This window comes from Boleophthalmus pectinirostris, unplaced genomic scaffold (genome assembly GCF_026225935.1).
Source record: "Boleophthalmus pectinirostris isolate CB_2022bp ecotype Guang Dong unplaced genomic scaffold, ASM2622593v1 HiC_scaffold_16, whole genome shotgun sequence".
Classification (NCBI taxonomy): domain Eukaryota; kingdom Metazoa; phylum Chordata; class Actinopteri; order Gobiiformes; family Gobiidae; genus Boleophthalmus; species Boleophthalmus pectinirostris.
In genome coordinates, this window is record NW_026571095.1 from 5,430,890 (window position 1) to 5,437,350 (window position 6,461).

Here is a 6,461-nt window from a genome sequence, read left to right on the forward strand (position 1 = left end):
CTAAACCAGGACTCAACCAGGACTAAACCAGAACTAAAACCAGGACTAAACCAGGTCTAAACCAGGACTAAACCAGGACTCAACCAGGTCTAAACCAGGTCTAAACCAGGACTAAACCAGGACTAAAACCAGGACTAAACCAGGACTAAACCACAACTAAACCAGGTCTAAACCAAGTCTAGAAGCAGGTCTAAACCAGATCTAAACCAGGACTAAACCAGGACTAAACCAGGACTAAACCAGAACTAAACCAGGACTAAACCAGGACTAAACCAGGACTAAACCAGGTCTAAACCAGGACTAAACCAGGTCTAAACCAGGACTAAACCAGGTCTAAACCAGGACTAAACCAGGTCTAAACCAAGTCTAGAAGCAGGTCTAAACCAGAACTAAACCAGGACTAAACCAGGTCTAAACCAGGACTAAAACCAGGACTAAACCAGGTCTAGACCAAGTCTAGAAGCAGGTCTAAACCAGGTCTAAACCAGGACTAAACCAGGACTCAACCAGGACTAAACCAGAACTAAAACCAGGACTAAACCAGGTCTAAACCACAACTAAACCAGGTCTAAACCAGGACTAAACCAGGACTAAACCAGGTCTAAACCAGGACTAAACCAGAACTAAACCAGGACTAAACCAAGTCTAAACCAGGTCTAAACCAGGACTAAACCAGGAGACCTAACAGTAGGTGAACATAATTTCAGGCAGCAGTGTCTCATATAAAAATAATTTCTCTATCAATAATATTTTTAATATGGTTAAAGTAAAGTCTGGGCTTTTTATTTTCTTTTATCAGATAAAACAAAACTTCTTATGTTCAGATCCTCGTCTTTGCTTCTCTACAGTAAAACAAAAGTCTGTTCATGGAGACTTGGGCTCAACAGACAATTTGAAGAAAACAAACATGAATTTTCAGGATGTGGTTGTTACATTCATGTAGTTTTAAAAAACATGACAATATCAAGTAATCCAAAGTATTCAGATTACATTACTCACTTTAAGTACTTTAATGGATTATGTTACAAACTACATTGTGGGGGATGTAATCTGTAATCTGTAGGGGATTACATTTTAAAAGTCACCTTCCCAACACTGATTACAGGTCAGACCTGTGAAGAGGCGACCCTCTTCACAGAGAGAATGATTGTATTTCTGAGCAATAGAAAAGCCCATAATGAATAAATACTAGACAGATGTGTTTAATATGAAGAGTGTTTGAAGAGCAGACAATCAAACCAAGACTCCTCGTGGTGAGTTCAAGTGCGTTTAATTGCATCGTCCCAGTACATTCTACCACCGATTCATGTAGTAAAATAATTCAATAGAAAAAACTGAAAATTTAAGAAAAATAGATTCTTTTCATGGTCACAGTGCGTATATATATTTGGACCTATTGCAGAAGAATTAAAATGGCTTCCTAAAAGTGCAAAGATAAAGATAACAAGATGGACAGGAGATAACATGCAGAGACCACATGCACCACCACTGAACTCAGCCAGCCTCGAAGCACGACTCTCATCACTGCTGACGCTCTCACACTTTTACCCATACTGTGGTCTGGAAACGTTATTTGGAAATGGAAGAAGCTTTAGGATGCTGCATTTTCCCAACTTTTTCTGGGTTGCTGTTCCTTTTGCCTTTGTACCTCTACCTTGAATTTGGTGTGTGTTTTCTTTCAGAGTTTTCACAAAAACACTGTTAAGATTGTTAGATTTAAGATTTAACTAAAAATATGACTTTTCTTTTCCCAATTTGGCCATTTTTTAGGTTTAAAATGCTGCTTCCTAGTTGGAAATCGTGACATGACTCTTGGGAATTCCATAACTTTAACCTAACAACCATACTGTAATGTACACTGAGCCAAAACTGCTCTAAAGTGCACAGATATTATTATTTAATGAATAAAAATGCAACAAAACACCTTTATTTTGTTGAAATTGTGTTTAAAGTAACTGAAAGCTGAAAAGTGATTCTTATGTGTACACTGTGCCGAATTTTTGTATAAAATTGTTCAGATTTTTCAACATCTTTTTCAACTTTTCTTCGCAAATTGCTTCTTGACTTGTGTAAAACTATCATTTTTATTTGCATATATTTATATTCATATTATTCAACCAAATGAAGTAGAACTGAGAGAATCATAAACATCTGTAATACACATTTTAAAGCCTATTTAATGTTCAGTTTGGGAAACTGATGTGTTTTTCACAATTAAAGACCCTGTACCAGATTTTTTTTCATGTATTTGAGCAAAATTTGTCTCGCTGCAGTATAGAAGTGGTGGATGAAGTAAAAGTATAACATGAAAAATCTACTAATCTAAAAGTATTGAAGTACATGTTTAAAAATGTACTTTAGGAGTAAAAAGTAAAAGTATTTTGTACTTGTATTTTTTAGAACAATTAAAGCATCAAATATAATGATTTTGATAAAGAATTTGGCACATTTTAAGGGATTCAATTGATTTCTTAATTGTTTTTAGATGTTTTTAGATGTTTTTGTGTTTTTGTGCGTTTGATTTGCTCAAAGTTGGGACGTTAACTCAGATTAAATGCACTAAAACTCCCTCTCAAATATAAATGTGCTAAAACTCTCTCTAAAGTCTCAGCCTTTTCAGCAGGTCTCACGTCATAAAGAAAAGTACCAGATCTAAAATGTAGTGGAGAAAGTACAGATACTTGTTTTCAAATGTAGTGAAGTAAACATAAGTATCCACTGTAAAATGTACTTAAGTAAAGCACAGATATCTAAAAATTGCACATAAGTATTATACTTTTACTTTTGTACTGGCTACATTCCCTCTATTGTATGAGCAGCTCTCGAGATCAAAACAAATCTGCTGTGTGCTGTCTACATCTAGTCAAAAAGCTTTTTATTGTCCGATAATCAGGAAGGGCGTGTTAGCATGCTCAGAGATCTCATCAAGGTGAATAATTTTTTAAAGTTTTTCACATTTCAAATCATATACAGAGACTTTAAAGGCGCCATATTATGTAAAACACACTTCAGAGTCACTTTTAAACAAGAAATCTATGGACCTGTTTCAATTATTAAGCCGTTTTAGATCAATATTAGAATTCAAAATGACCAAAACATATAGTAATGACCTATGTGTGTTATATTTGAAAACTAAATACCCCAGGAAATGCATTATTATGTTTTTATGTCTTATCCGCTTTTTACTACAAGGAACTCAATACTATAGTACATTTGGTTTGTTTAAGTTTCATTCTGTTATTAAGTCTTTAAACAAAACATGACCATTTCCAAATCAGCACTGCAAATTGTGTTAAATGTTAGTTTTTGTTATTACAATTTTGCAGTGTAACTCTATTATCAAGTAAAAAAATATAATAATCCAGCTGAAGAAATCGAAATGTCTGAAGATCTTAAAGTGTGACAGTCGTGCTTCGAGGCTAACACATGTAAAACAACCACATGAGAAGCAGTTTTCTACGTAAAAACATGGTAAAAACGTGACATTCGTCGGAGAAGCCTGCAGGGGGCGTCATGCAGCGTTCCATTCAGACGTACACTTTCTGTAGCTGTAACTGTACACGAGTGAGAGCGGTGAGCACAGAGCAGGAGATGGGGAGAGTTCTTTTCACACATTTGACAGTGTTTTTGCTCTCTGTCAGGAAGTATTAGAGGAAAAAGGTCGGCTTGTGTTTGCGATATGTTTAAATCAAATAATAAATAAAAGATTCTGTTCAGAGTGCACATTGTTAACAACTCCCAAAGTGTTAACTGAAGTGAATAACAAGTCTAAACTACAAGTACTGGTGGAGCGTCCGTCAGCTTCTTGTTTCTATAGATACAAATATATTTCCCTTCTTTGAATGTTCCACAGTGTGACATTAAATAAATCTACTTTACATTCATTCTATTAAAAGTTGTTTTATAGCTCAAAATACCTAGAAAAACAAACATTGTTACTGTGAGTGGGGTTGCCTCTCCACAGATCTGACCTGTAGCTTGGTCTGATTTGGTCTCCATGATGATAGAAGCATTAATGCCATACTGTGAAACATTTCAGACAAAGCAATTGAGGATTTGCGTGTGATGTGGCAGTCATGTGATTTAATGTTTTGGCGGTCATGCTGGAGGTCAGGATTTGGGTTGATCCGGACGGTGTTATTCAGTTTATTTCAAGATGATCATGTCGACTTTAAACAGCGCAAACGACATAAAACTGTCCAAAATCTCCAGCTCGTTAGATCAGCGTCATTAGAAAAGTATAAAGCTAAAGTCGTCCTCCTGGGTTGTGGAATAGATCCTGATCTAAATCCGATGGACGCTTTGCTAGTTTAATGAACACTCGCTCTGTGTCCAATCTCCAGTATGTGTTTTTTCATGTTAGATCTTCTTTCATATGAAATAAGCCAACGTGTTGCTTTGTCATTCACTGGCGATGGATCTACAAGAATAATGATGGGACGTCCATCCATTCATCCATTTTTTTCGCTTTACCTGGGCCGGGTAGCGGAGGCAGCAGTCTAAGCAGGGACTCCCAGACTTCCCTTTCCACACACACGTCCTCCAGCTCTTCTGGGGGTTCCCCGAGGTGTTCCCAGGCCAGCCCAGAGACACAGTCCCTCCAGTGTGTCCTGGGTCTTCCCCGGGGCCTCCTCCCTGTGGGACATGCCCAGAACACCTCCCGAGGGAGGCGTCCAGGAGGCATCCGGAACAGATGCCCGAGCCACAACTGGCTCCTCTCGACGTGAAGGAGCAGTGGCTCTACTCCGAGCTCCTCCCGTGTGACTGAGCTCCTCACCCTATCGGGAGCGCCCAGACACCTTGCGGAGGAAACTCATTTCGAGCGCTTGTATCCACGATCTCGTCCTTTCGGTCATTACCCAAAGCTCATGATCATAGGTGAGGGGAGGAACGTAGATGGTCGTATGGTCATGATGGGACGTAATCTGGTGAAAGTGGGTTATCATTCTTCATGCCTACGAGAGAAAAGCTTTTGGTATATATCATTTCATTTAGTGTAAATCCCTTCTTCGTTTGTGTGGAGCTGGTCCCTCACCAGAAATGAAATGTTGACTGCACAGACGACTGAACTCAGTGGCTCCATCCCTCTGTTTTTATGTCCACGATCTTTATCAGCCAGGATCTGACAGAAAGATACTTTGACCTCCTTCTTTTGTTATTCCTCCTTCCATTGTTATTCGATTCAAATGTTATCGCACACAAATACTACGCGTTGGTCCAAATGGATAGTTTGACTCCAATATGACGACATCAACACCAGCTCACGTGGTTTTGTGATGTAGACGCAAAACCTTAATAACATGAGAGATGGAGAAAAGCATTTGACGGACGCTCCACCAGAAAGTTACACAATGCACCTTAAAAAAAAACAACAAAAAATAAATAAGTACATCAAAAACACGACATTTGTTAAAACTTTCAATTGTGTTTTAAGTGTGCAGCCCTGTTTCAGTCATTTCAGCTCGTGTCTACATCCAGTCCTCTGTCAGTAAAAGCAGACGTTAGAGGAAGACTTTTGTGGTTTGTTTGTTTTGTGGCCACGATTCAAATCTGCAGTGTTTATGTTCAGGAATTATACGCTCAAAGCCATTTGATCTGTTTCTAATGATAAAACTGAATCCAAAATCGTGACCAGCCAATACAAAGAAAAAAGTTTTGATGTACCTTTTTTGTCATAGCTCCTGATTCTACAACGAGGCAACAAAATGCACAACATAAAGAACAATAAGAAACAGTCTAGTAAAGTAAAGTATATTTGTATCAGTAAATAAAGACGCACTATAAGCGGGAACTCACATTATGTAAAAAAATATCCGCTGTAATCAGTTTGTGTACAGGAAATCAGACCTTAGATATTTTGATTTTCATTTTTTTGATTATCTATAATGTAGGGCTGCAGGCTTTTATTCGATTAGTCAATTAATCGGTTGAATATTAGTCAACCAAAATGTATTAGACTAATCAAAGAAGTTATATGTGACAACAGCAGAACGAGAAGGTAGTGTATGGAAGATAATTTGTTCCATCAGATTTTGAATTTCAAATACCACTGAATTTCTCACTTTGATTTTTTTTACTCTGAAAAAAGATGTTTGAATTATTTTTATTCTGAATTTTAGTGGCTGAAATTTGAAGTTTACTTTCAATAAAAAAAACAACAAACAAAAAAACAAACAAACAAAACAATCACTACAGATATTTTCAAGCCCTCAAATTCAACATTTGAAATTCAGAATGGAAAAATTACACAGCAAAAATCCAAGATGCCAAGGCAGAAGCAATTGATCATGTGAGTTAGGAGGACAGAGGCTGCTTCCTATAGGCGAGTTTTAGCTGACATCATTGTTATTAAAAGCCCGCGTTGCATGCTGGGAAATATTTTGTCAGAGGCAAGAAACACGGTAGTGGTCAAACACAGTGCGTAACCTCGCGTATTTATCCCTGATAATGGTAAATTCCTG